Genomic DNA, 14564 nt, shown 5'->3' with positions numbered 1-14564 from the left:
GCATGAAAATACATGGACAGAAAAGTAGTTTTAACATCTAGAAGAAGATTAGTTTTTAAGATAAGTCTAAAGTCCCTTTGATAAAAAAGTGAAGGAAAAAGCATTATTATATAATGATAGGATATTACTGTAGTAATGAAAGAAAATATAAAGTCATTAAAACTGGATGAATAAACCCTGGCTGGTGTAGCTCAGTGGATTGAGTGTGGGCTGTGAACCAAGGGGTCACCGGTTTGATTCCCAGTCAGGACACATGCCTGGGTTATGGACCAGGTCCCCAGTAGGGGGTGTGCATGAGAGGCAACCACACACTGATGTTTCTCTTCCTCTCTTTCTCCTCCCCTTCCCCTCTCTAAAAATAAATTTAAATTTTTTTTTTAAATTGAGTAAATATTCTCACTTGAACAGAGCATTTATTGCAGGATTCCAGGGAAGATGACCTTTGGCTACATAGAAATCTATTATATACCTAAAGAAAGAGTGTATTCACAAAAGGGAGTTGGTTTGCAATGAATGCACAGAAAAGTTGAAGTAACACAAGAAATATTGATAGAACTCATCACAGCACTATCCAGGGGAGAAGTCATGGCCAGCACAATTTGATTGATAGGATCCTAAGGCAAAGCTATCCCTCCTAATTTCATTGTATCATTGTTTTTATATGATGAAATTAAACATTGTAAAAGGTATTTTGAAATCATTTTTCCTTTATTCCCTGCAGACTAAGTTATCTTTTGGAATAGATGATATCATGCATAAATCTGTCTACATGGAAATACATTTCTAGTCATTAGAATACAGACATGCCTTGGCTGTTCTACATTTTCCAACCCAGACCATCTTGCCCAGGCAATAGCTATTAATTTTCTCTTGTATATACTTAAGATATTTTCTATACCCTCATATATCACAGGTTATTTAATAACTTAATGACTAGTATTCTGTGATAGGGCTCTAACTTAATTTATCATGCCTACACCCTGTAAATGGGCATGGAGTTATTTTAGGTTTTGTTATGGACAGGGTTTCTGATTTTAAAAAAATAAACTGTCTTGCATATTTGAATGTCCTATCTCAAAAAAATGTCTAATATGTGACTGCTATTAAAATATGGATTACTAAGTGCTTGGGATTTTTTTTTAAGTTGGAAAAAAATTCTGAACAAAGATCAATGAGTCAGGCAATGTTATAGTGGAAGTTCAGGATGAACCCTACATCTAGAGAGTTGAGCCTGCAGGTCAGGAAAGTATATAAAACTCAAGAATGTTTCTGGGGTTAACTGAATTGATGTTAAAAATGATGGTTCATTACCCAGGCTAACTCACAAATGTTAATTTCATTAATAATATAACTGAGTATAGAAGTTAATATTTATGTATGACATGTGTTAGGTCTCATATATAGCTCCTCACCTGGTGACAACTCTAAGTAGTTCACAGGACTGTTCTTGTGCTAATGTGTGAGGACACAGAACCCCAGTGGAGTGAGGATGAAGTGGACCTTAGTAGAAAGATGCTATCATACTGTTCACATTAACCCAATAATTTGTGTTATTAAATCTAGACTATGTTGCTAAATTTTCTTTTTGTATTATTTATAATCTACATGTAATAAAAATGTGCATTATTGGTGTAGGCCTATTATTGGATAATGTCCCAACCTATATATGTGTGGTCTGGAACGTAAAATTATAAGCATTTCTGACAAATGCTCATATGTACCGGTAAAATAGGCTGTCAGTGTTTGGTTGGTTTCAAATGCTTCTAAATTGCCTTGGTGAAATTTCCAGCTTGCACTAAACTCCATGCTTGGAGGAATAATACTGACCCTGCACCTGTCAGTGAGGCTGCAGATGGTGCACGTAACACACACGATTGCCTTCAAAACAGGAAGGAGGAGGGGATGAAGGAACAGATTGCTCCGTGAAATGAACACACACTTCCAAAAGGCTAATTATTTGTTCCCTAAAACTATTTCTAGTGTGCTGCATCTTTAAACACTGAGGCTCATTTCTGTGCATCATTAAAAAGCCAAAAAAAATTGCCAACAGCAAATGCAATACATAAATGCATTCTGGTATCATTCACCAAAATGGACACTTTGTGTTCTTTTGGAATTATTTCAGTTTGTGGTGGAGAAATTTAGATTATAGATTGAACTTTTCACTAAAATTATGAACAGATAAGATGAAAAAACATAGCATAATATGTATTTTTTTTCTTTTAGGAAATGTAAAAATTGGCATTAGTTTCAGTGTAACTCTTATAGGTGATCATTTGGTTAAATAAAATTTAAAGTGGAATTTTTTTTTAAAGATTATTTATTTATTTATTTATTTATTTTTTAGAGAGGGAAGGGAGGGAAAGAGACAGACAGACAGACAAACAGACACAGACAGACATCAATGTGCGGTTGCTGGGGGTTATGGCCTGCAACCCAGGAATGTACCCTGGCTGGGAATCGAACCTGGGACACTTTGGTTCCCAGCCCGCGCTCAATCCACTGAGCTACGCCAGCCAGGGTGGTTAAATAAAATTTAAAAAAGAAATGGCTACCAAAAAAACTTTGGCATTGATCTTAAAATATAAAGTTGCACAGTGCTATTACAAATAATCTAAAGAACTTACTTTATAAAAAGAGAATAGTAGTAATATAGGCATTAACAGATAAATATATTTGATCAATAATTATATATTAGTAATTATATGTAATTTATGTTACTTATGCATTACACATAATTATAATGCTATGTATTACATATTATTTTGTGATATATTTTCATCACAAATGAAGTTTACAGGCTAAGTTAAAATTCAAATTATTTGATTTAAAAATAAATTCAAATACCTAAAATGCGTGATTCAATGATGATAAGAAATGTACTTTTATTTTTGTGCATAGTTCATTAACTGATTTTTAATTATTGTTCAAGTACAGTTGTTTCCATTTTCCCCTCACCACTCTCTCCCACCCAACCCAGCCCCACCTCTCACCCTCAACCCTACCTCCCTTTGATTTTGTCTATAGTCATACATTTATTAAAGTTGAAACTAATGTTAATAATACTTAGTAAAAACATTGTTGATACTATAATGTGTGTGTGCATGCACACAAAGATGCAGTTATTTACACATTTTAAATGTTTTAGCAAGATAAAAGAATTTGATCCCTGATTGTATTTTCCTATACCATTGTTTATATCTCCAAATCTTCTGAGGATAGTAGAAGTGTGTGTTTCCAAGCTGATCAGGAACATTAATCGTACTTTTATATGAAAGTCACATTTCTTTTAGTATGATATTTTTCTCATTACTTCATCAATTACTTCCCAGACAACCTGAGTTCAGGTTGGTAGATTTCCTCTTCAAAACAACTTTCTGGTAAAATTGAAGGAATAGTTAAGTACCTCTGGAGACAATGCCTCTAATATCTTTGTTCTGGGCCTGGGTACTTGTGTGAAGGCTAAAACAATATTAATACTTTTCCTCCCATGTTCTAATCTCTTCTATACTGTAGATTAGATTACTTGTGTTTGTTGGTGTACACTCTCTTAAATATTAACAGTTCTGAGAATTAAAGTGGTTTTTAGTAGAAGGATCAAGGAATTATTAACTGCCTCTCCCCAAGTACTTGTGCTAATTCAGTGTATAAGAATATATACTGGATAACACTTTAAAGGACCTATCTTGTGACAAGAATTGTTATAAGTATTTGTAATCTGTACAACAAATCTCTGAGAGGTGTGTCAACATTCTGATGGATGTATAAGGAAATTAAGGAAAAGAGGATAAATACTTGCTCAAGGTCAAAGATCTCATAAAGGAGGAAAGTAAGAATATTATATATAGTAAATATTGTAATGCCTGATTCATATTCTGTCATATCAATCTATCCATATTGAACTGTTTGCCTTTTGAAGTATATTTAAGTGCATGTTTGTGTGTATATATATGATGTGCAACTCCTATTATTTATTTAGGACCCAATCTAGAGAGAGAAACATTGTTATCAAAAGGTAGTTAATTTAAGTCCCTGATGCATTTAAAAAATCAATTTAAGGCATAATCTATGTAGCTCCAACCTCTAACAATAAAGGGAATACTGTGACTCTTGTCAAGACTGGCCCATGACATTATTCTTTCTTAGAATCTTATAGTGTACACATTTAAAAAGGTAATACATTTAATTTTATATTGTTATAATTGCTAATAAACTTGAACTATGTTTTCTCACTAGGCATATGTATTTTAGTCTCTGAGGAATTGCAATTTTATCACCTTTAACACATTTTCTACAGGTGTTACTATATTTTTCAACTTAACATTTTTTATTTCAAGGGTATAATTTGTCATATTGTTTATTAATTATTTGTGTTTGCTCTAAAAACAAAACAAATTACATAAATTATAGTAAAATGCTAAAACTAAAATAAAAGAGGCTTTTGGTATTTAGTGTATAGGGGTATTATTATGTTTCTATGCACACACATTGGCTTCTAAATATAATTGAGTAATTTTTACCAGACCAAACCTCCCACTGACAAAAAGTACAAATTTGGATAAAAAAACCAAATCTGATATTTGAAGCCTTTGCAGAACAACAAAGCTTTTTGAGGTCTTTGTTTTTTGTAAGTGGGTGCTGGTTAACACAATGCTGAAAAAAAATTGACAAATATTATCCTAAACCACTCAACTGATTCCATATGCCAGGACTGGATTGTAAACCCAAATCTAAGTTATAAGTAATGAAAGCAAAGAGACTGCAACAGCATTCTGCAGTAAATCACAGGGTATGAAGCTGGTCCCACTTTCCATAAAAACTGTAGCTGTGAATGTTCCCTTAAAATACAAACACACCGAAAAAACTGGGATTCTGTCTAGAAGAGGAAAAATGATGGTTGGGAAGAAAGCCAAAGGGATCTGCAGTCGTTTCCTCTTGGTAGTGAACATCCATGCACCCTGTTGTTTCACAACGTGATAAAGGATATCAACCAGAAAGTTGTCATCAATGCCATGAATCATAGTGCAAATGTAAGGTGTATTTTTGTTTAAGTCACGAAAATGGCAAGACAGGTTATCTGTTATTCTCCATTCAGTTGATAGTGCTTATGATTACAGTAAAACATGATCAAAATAGGAGATTTGAATAATTCTAAAAAAAGAAGTATGGGTATTTATAATTTGCAGAAAGTGCTTGAATCCTTAGTAAAATATGAAATAAACATTTGACAAACTATTATGTATTAGCAGTGTATTAAGTTTGCTGTACAAAGGAAGAACTAGAAAAATTAGAAATTTCCTATAGACCGGTAAGAATCATTTTAAGAAGTTATGACCAAAAAAGAACTCATTTAAAAATTACTAAAATATATACCATTTAATAAATATATATTGTATTTAATAAAATATAATTAATAAGAAGAATTCATGATCTTTATGGAGAAAGCAATGAAAGACTACTGAAAAACCTAAAGAAAGACCTTAAAAATGGAAATTTATTCTCCTTTCATTGCTGAAAAAATTAAATATTACAAAGATGCCAGGTTTTCTTGAAGTAACCATTGGATTTTAAATAGTAAAATTCAAAAGCACAGCAAGATTCTTCCTAGAACTGGATAAGGTGATTCAATTTCCTGTAGTTTAATAAATGTGAATGATTTGGCAAGATAATTTTTAAAGATAAACAAAAGCAGAACCCTTTGTGAATGTGTCCTTATAGGCAAAAGAGACTTTGTAGATATAATCAGATGATTAAGGATCTTGAGATGCAAAGATTTTCCTGGTTATGTAGATGCACCAAGATAATATATGTCATTAAATAGAGGAAAAAGCTTCCCCAGGTGGGCCAGCAATATGAGCTGGAAGAAGAAGAGATTTCAGCTGTGTTAAGCACTTGCCCCACCTTTGCTGGCTGAGGAGATGGAGGTACAGAACCAGGAGCCAGGGCATGCTGCAGCTCTCAGCTGCTCGCCAGCAAGGAAACAAGACTTCAGTCCTACAAATGCAAGGATCTGAATTGTGGAAAGAACAGGTAAAGGATTCTCCTTTAGAGCCTCCAGGAAAGAGTGCAGCTCTGCCGACACCTTGACTTTAGCTCACTGGACCCATGTCAGACTTCTGTCCTCTTGAACTGTAAAATAATATATTTGTATTGTGTTAAGCTCCTACATCGGTGGTAATGTGTGAAGGCAGGAATAGGATACTAAAACAGAAGGCTGTAGTGTGGCACTGATGCAGGATGACACAAAGTAATTAATGGAGCAAAACAGAGTCCAGAAATAGATGAATGTATATAATGAATTTATTATGAGAAAAGGTACATCTCAAATTATGAGAAAATGCATCATTGAGTGTAGGTCAGTTGACTACTATGAAAAAAAAGTTTGATACTTTCCCCACAGCAATTAGAAAAATAAATTTAAAATGCAACAGGTTAACAGAGAACACAGGTGAATGTATTTATAATAGATTACAAAAATGTATTTTCAAGCTGATGCAAACAGCAAAAAGCTTGAAAAAAATGATTGATAAATATTACTCCATTAAAAGTAACTATGTACACGGAAAAAGGAAATCTAAGCAATTTTGAATAATTCAATAAGAAGAGAGAACATATATTTAGATTTTATATCATTTAAGGAATTAGAGATCGGTAACAGTTAAATAAAATCACAAGATACATAAATAGCAAGAGAATCAAACAAAGGGAAATATAAGTTACAAATAAGTATGTGAAGTGGCATTCAGCCCCATTACTCCCCACAAAGGGTGAATTAAAAGTAACAATGAGATTATTCCCAGCCATTACACTGATGGTTATTAAGAAATTGGAAAATAATGTATATTGATAAGGGCTTTTGGGAAAGGGTAATGTCCCTAAAATCCTGTTGTGTATGTACATAAGTCTAAACAGTTTGAAATGCAACTTGACTAGTATGTTAAAAATAAAATGGTACAGAAATTCTATAAGCTTCATTTATGCAGAGAATAGTTTTTATTGTAATATTTTATTAAGAAAAAACGTTTTAGACTGTGATAAAGAATAAAAAAAACATTTATATGAGTAAAAGGAAGGATTGAAATCCAATAGGCACAGATTCAGGTAGCAACCTAAACTGTGCTCTGAAGAGAGCAAAGAAAGGCAGGATTTATAAAGGGGGAAACCACAAATGTTAGCATTTCTGTTCTCCATGTAAATGAAGGATGTTGGCCAGGTCGCCTGGGATTGGGTACGCCCATGGAGGATGCTGGTTTTTGAAATGGAATGGTTCCTTTCAAGGTGAAGATTGCAGATGATCCCATCACCATGATGAGGAAGAAGTAAAGTCCATATACACCCACGTGGCCATTGTTGATCCAGAATGTTTGAGGTTCAGCCTTGAGCTGGGTTTAGCAACAGTTCAGCAGCTTAACATTAGTCCCAAGAACTGAGACATGCGATGTTCAGAGGCCCCATGTCCTCGATGGCCTCCCAACTCCATTTTAAGTGACTGTTTTAGCAACACATACTCCATTTTATTTTCTCCATAACAAGTTTGAACTCTTTTGTCCACATGGGTTACCTATAGGTTACCTCTTTGTGGAGGAGATTGAAATTCAAAAATGATTTTTTAAATAATATGATACATAATAGACCAACAAATATGTCATTTGGAAATTTGGTAAGAAATAAGCAAAAATGTACACATGATAAGTAGTCTTCAACTATTTGAAGGGATTATCATTTTGAGAAGAAAATAGGCACAAAGGGCTTGTTTTGAAAAGGACTTAGATTCAGTGGATGCAGATTTCACCTCAACATACCAGAGAAAAATTTATCAAAGGAAACTTTTCAATGGCATATATATGAATTGTTTTCTTCAGATAATTCTATGACCAACTTCTCCTCTTTTAGAAGTTTGTCATGTCAACTGTCACCTGCTCAATAAGATATACTCTACCCTATTTACAATTCTGATCTCTTTTTGAACCACCTCCCCATTGTACTCCCCTTATCCTATTTTTGTTTTATTTAATATTTTTCTTCATAATTTATGAATTATAATATTCTTTATGGTGACACATAGTTCTAACTACATGTTGCCATTTAAATATAAATTTTAATTATAATTAAATAAATTCTTTAAAAATATTTATTCAATAGTACTAACCATGTTTCAAGTGCTCAATAGTCACACATGGCTACTGTCCATCATATTGAATAATGCAGGTATTATAAAGCATTTCCATAATTGATAAAGACCTATTGGGCTGCACTATAATATAAAATGTATTATATTTGCTGTCATTTAATTAGAATGCACACTCCATGAAAACATGCCCTAGAAACACAGTACACCTCAATAATATTTGCTTAATGAATAAATGTAAGAACATAATGAGAAGTTATGGGAAGAATAACAAACAATCTGGACCTGTACAGACTATGTAGAATACATACTACATACATAATACCCAGTAGGTACATAGGTAAACTAGGATATTTAGAATCAGTAAATATGGATACTGAAAAGCAAAAATATTTTTCTAAGGTCATTGTGATAGAAAAAATATTGAAGAGTATGTTTTGTGTCTTTTTGAAATAAGGAATTTGATACTCCTGGCAGGTGAATATCAATTTTGATTCAGAATTCTTATCAGTGAGCTTGGAGATAGCCACATTTGGAAATAGTGGCAAAGATTTGATTTGAATACCCTGAGGATATGAGCTTATCAAATGAGTCTGTAGATGGGAAGCAGAAGAAGGTTGAAAAATGAAAGGTTGAGGAACACACCAGATCTCCTAATCAAGCAGAATACACACACACACACACACACACACACACACACACACACACACACATATTATTTTCAAAAATCCTTTCCAATAAAGACCACTTTTATTCTATTAACCAAATTGCATTATACAAAAATGGCCACATAAGTAATTAAAAGACACATTATATGTCCATCAAAATTGCTACATGCATCTGTTTCTTATTGAGTATTTCTCTTATTGTTAATAACTTATAAAGAGAGATATTTATGAGCACCAATGAGGAAATGATGTTTCTTCAATTTTTATTTGGTTACTTGATATTTAACTGTGTGCTTTAATTCTGTTTATTTTTTAATAATCTTATTTCTAAACTATATTAGGCATATTTATTATTAAAAATGGCAATACTATTTCAAATCAGTAGTGTCAAAAATAGAGGTTATTTGAATAAATATAAGATCTAACTTAGCAACATCAGAATATCACGTACACTTACTCGTTAGTGTATAATGGTAGGAATGTATATATATATATTTTTACTGAGATATAATTGACATAAAACACTGTGTAAGTTTAAGGTATGCAATGTGTTCTTTTGATGCATTTATTATGGAAATATGATTACCATTGTAGCATTAGCTGACACCTCTATCATGTCAAATAATTATCATTTCTTTTTTTGTAAGAATTCATATCTAGTCGCCTAACAGCTTTGAAGTTTATAATACAGTATCATTGACTATAATCACTCTGCTGTACATTAGATCTCCAGAAGTTATTTATCTACTAGTTGGAAGTTTGTACCCTTAAACAATTTCTCCCCAGTTAAGCCAACCCCAGTCCTGATAACCACCATTCTGTTCTTGTTTTTTTAGAAATTCAGTTTTTTTAGATTTACTATATAAATGATACCATACAGTATATGTCTTTCGCTGTCTGACATCTCCCTTAGCATTTGGATATTCTCAATGAATTTCTCATAATTTTGGATATTAACCCCTTATCAGATCTATTGGCAAATATGTTCTCCCATTCTGTGGGTTGTCTTTTTAATTTTGTTGATGGTTTCCTTTGCTGTGAAAAAACTTTTTAGTTTGATGTAGTTCCATTTGTTTATTTTTTCTTTTATTTATCTTATCTGGGGAGATATAGCCTCTAAAATACTGCTACAAACAATGTCCGAGATTTTGCTGCCTACGTTATCTTCTAGGATTTTTATGGTTTCAACTCTAACATTTAAGTATTTAATCTATTTTGAATGTGTCCTTGTGTGTGGTGTAAGAAGGTGGTCTAGTTTCATTTTTCTGCATGCATCTGTCCAATTTTCCCAACATTGTTTATTAAATATCTTTAGCCCATTGTATGTGTTTGCTTCTTCTATTGAGTATTAATTAGCTCTAAAGGTGTGTGTTTAATTCTGGGCTCTCTATTCTGTTCCTCTGGTCTATGTGTCTGTTTTTATGCCAGTATCATGCTGTTTTGATTACTATGGCATTATAGTATAGTTTGATATTAGGTAGCGTGACTCTTCGAACTTTGGTTTTCTTTCTCAGGATCACTGTTGCCTTTTGTGGTTTTACATAAAGTTTTGAAATATTTATTTTAGTTCTGTGAAATACATCATTGGAGTCTTGATAGGAATTGCATTGAATCTATAGATTGCTGTGGTTAGTATGAACATTTTAATTATGTTCATCCTTCCTATTCATGAACATGGTATATGCTTCCACTTATTTGTGTCTTCTTCAATTTCTTTCTTCAGTGTCTTATAATTTTCCAAGTATATATTATGAGCAACTACATGCCAACAAATTAAAAAACCTGGACAAAATGGATAAATTCCTAGAAACATACAATCTTCCAAAACTAAATCAAGAAAAATCAGAGAATCTGAATAGACAGATTACACCTAGTAAAACTGAAGCAGTGAGTAATTCCTCATAGTCTTATAAATGGTTGTGTTTATTTTATACATCCAAAACCATTGCACTTGATTTTCTTCATTTGTTCCACATCCTCTCCAATATTTGGAAATCACAGTCTTCTTCATTTTCTCCATTATTTTTTTTAAAGATTTTATTTATTTTTAGGGAGGGAAGGGAGGGAGAGAGAGAGAGAGAGAGAGAGAGAGAGAGAGAGAGAGAGAGAGAGAGAGAGAGAGAGAGGGAGGGAGAGAAACATCAATGTGCTGTTGCTGGGGGTTATGGCCTGCAACCCAGGAATGTACCCTTGCTGGGAATCGAACCTGGGACACTTTGGTTCCCAGCCCGCGCTCAGTCCACTGAGCTACGCCAGCTAGGGGGCATTTTCTCCATTATTCATGTATATCTCATTGTGATGTGCCTTTTCAATATTTTTGCCTACTTTTATTTGGTTGTTTCTTTTTATTATTTAATTTAGGGAATTCTTCATATAATCTGGATACTAATACATTGTCACACATGTAATTTGCAAATAGTTTCTCCAGGTCCGTGGGTTACAGATTAATCTTCTTGTGTTTTTTTTGATGAGTAAAACATTCAATTTGTATGAAATCTAAATTATATTTTTTTAATCCATTATAGTTATTTTTTTCCTGTGTCTTGGCTAAGAAAGCTATGCTAACTCCAAGTTACTGAAGATAGTATAGTCTCCTATCTTTTCTTCATGATGTTTCATGTTAATTTTTATAGTTAAGTCTATGATTTACCTTATATTAGTTTTTGTAGAGGTTGTAAGGTAAAGATCAAAGTTTATTTATTTTTCACATCCTAGTTTTTCCAGCACCATTTATTGGAAAGACTTTCTTTTTCCCATTGATGTGTGTATGTGCATGTAAAGTTTTTGCACAGCAAAGGAAACCATCAACAAAATAAAAGACAACCCACAGAATGGGAGAACATAATTTGCCAATACATCTGATGTGCATGTACGTGTCTTGGTCAGATATTGATTATCTGTATAAGTGAGGGCCTATTTCTGCATTCCATGTTCTATTGCATTGAACTATTGTCTATCATTATGCAATGATTACTGTAACTTTATGTTGAGTCTTGAAGTCGGGTAGTATAACCCCTCTGAAATAGTTATACTTTTCTGATTTTAAGTAGTCCAAATCTTCATGTACATCTTACATTCAACATTTTGATTTCTCCAAAAAAAAAATACCCTGCTTAGATTATGATTTAGATTAAATGTAATCTGTGTGTCAATTTGGAGAGAATTGACAAGTCAACAATATTGTCTTCCAAACAGGATATTGCTCTTGAGTTATTGAAGTCTTCAGTAATTTTTCTCAGTGTTTTGTTGTTTTCATGGTTGAAATCTTGATGGTATTTTATTAAATACATTTATCAGTATTTATGTACTTTGATGTTATTGTAAATGTATTTATTGTTTCTCCATTTTTATTGCCAGTTTATAAAAGTACAAATAATATTTGTATATTAATCCTGTATCCTGAGACTTTCTTATAATTACTTATTTTTGTAGTAGTTTTTAAGTGGATTCCTTAGGGCTTTCCACATAAATAATCATGTCATATGTAATTAAATACAGTTTTACTTCTTTTCTAATCTTGATGATTTCTGTTCCTTTTTTTCTACTCCACTAATTAGTAACTTCAGTGCAAATTGAATAGAGAGCAGACTTGGCTTTCTTCTCATTCTTAGGGGAAAGCAATGAATATTTCCTAATTAATTGTAATGTTAGGTGTGGGGTTTTGGGTACATTTAGGGCTTTTTATCTTGAGTCATGCTTCCCTGTTTTCACACAAAATTAATAAGATTTCATTATATAAGGCACATTGGTGCACTGGATCCAGAGACTCTGTATTGTGATCTCTCTCTCTCTCTCTCTCTCTCTCTCTCTCTCTCTCTCTCTCTCTCTCTTATTCTTGTTCTAGCTGGAAGTAAATTGAATAGTTTGAATCCCAACTCTATATCTACCAATATTTCACTCCTTAACTGCTACCTCCATGACAGGTAGCAGCTAAAACTGTTCAGTCCTTTCTGCCTTTCAGCTGTTGTGTGCTTCCAGGTCACAGTGCTGTCATGGACTATCCAAGAATTTAGGCAGAATATAGGGAGAGAACTCCTCCTTTACAGCTCCCTCCTTCTAGATTTCTCCATCAATTTTCAGCTGCTCTGGGAAACCCAAACTCTGAGTTCTTACTCCTAAAGCCAATAACATTGCAGTGTTCTCCTTTAGTTGTAGCAGCATTACAAAAATGGGGAGGTGCGTTCAAGGAATATGCCTTGTTACCTATGAATTTTACTCAAAGTGCTTTCCTTTCCTCCAGTTTTCATTCAATTTTGGCCACTCTTGAGTGCCTACAAGTAATTTTTTCACAGACTTTATAATGGTTTTCTGTAGGAAGGTGATTCTGAAAGAAGCTACTCAACCATTACCTAAAATGAAACTACAGTGACTTTTATTTCTTTTTTTGATGATTTTTACATTGCACTTTTTTTATTCTAAGAAATTGTGGTTTTTTTATTGTTGTTCAAATACAGTTGTGTCCATTTCACAAAGTTTGGGCCAAAAACATGGGTGTGCATTGTACACAGGAGCACATAATACACAGAAAAATACAGTCTTTGTTTCTAGTCTCGAATAAGTTTGAGCTAGTTATTCAGATAAAATAATAAAAATATTTCTATATAGTTAATTTTTTCTTTAAATCTTGCCTAATGTATTGATTGTTCATTTATTATGTTTTTCTTTAGTTTGTCTGAATTCCCTGCATCTTCTATTATATTATCCTGAATTTTCTGTATGTGTTATTATCTTATCTGAATGGCTAGACCAAACTTATTTGAGACTAGAAAGAAATACTGTATTTTGCTGTATATAATGTGCTTTTGTGTATAATGCACACTCATGTTTTTGGCCCAAACTTTCAGGAAAAACGTCTTTCATTTAAATTTTTAATTTATTTATATTTAGATACTTTTTTTGTATTATAAGGAAATTTTAGCATTTATTTTTAAACATATTATGGTACAAGAAATTTTATGTAACAAATAATTACAAAACACAAGAACAGCCCTGGCTGATATGGCTCAACGGATTGATCATCAGCCTGCAAATCAAAAGGTTGCTGGTTCGATTTCCAGTCAGGGCACATGCCTGGGTTGCAGACCAGGTCCCCAGTAGGGGGCGTGTGAGAGGCAACCACACATTGATGTTTCTCTCCTTCTTTTTCTCCTTCCCTTCTCCTCTCTCTGAAAATAAATAAATAAAATCTTAAAAAAAAAATTAAAATGTCTTTAAAGAAAACACAAGAACAGATACAAGGTGTTTCAGGTACTACCCATGTATAATGCACATCCTTATTTTTCCCTAAAAATTTTGGGCAAAAAAGGGCACATTATACACAGCAAAATACGGTATTGTATGTATTAGTGTCATTTGTGTCATACTTAGATAATCACTTCATGCATTATATATGTTCATTAAGTAGACATTCCTCAGTTCACTTTCAGAACTCTAATGCTTTCTATGTGATCAATTTCTGACTTCCTTCTTTCTTATCAGAATCACATTTTGTAAGAGATGGGTGCAATAGAAAAAGAAGGGAAGCATTTTAACATAAGCACATTATTTATTTATTCTTCATTATAATTTTAATGTAGAATTTATATAGTAATATGTTATGAGTTTTAATATCAATAGTAAAAGTAATCTGTTTCAACCATCTCAGGCTTTTTTATTCATTCTCCTTCAGAGAAACTATTTAATCCAAAGATAAATCATTATCAAAATGTTCTCTCAATATGTGCATTATAATGCAAATATGATATTCAAATTACCACTTGCTTTCTTGT

Source organism: Phyllostomus discolor, chromosome X (assembly GCF_004126475.2).
Source record: "Phyllostomus discolor isolate MPI-MPIP mPhyDis1 chromosome X, mPhyDis1.pri.v3, whole genome shotgun sequence".
In the NCBI taxonomy this organism is placed as follows: domain Eukaryota; kingdom Metazoa; phylum Chordata; class Mammalia; order Chiroptera; family Phyllostomidae; genus Phyllostomus; species Phyllostomus discolor.
The sequence above is the reverse complement of the archived record's forward strand: the minus strand, read 5'-3'. Positions refer to the sequence as shown.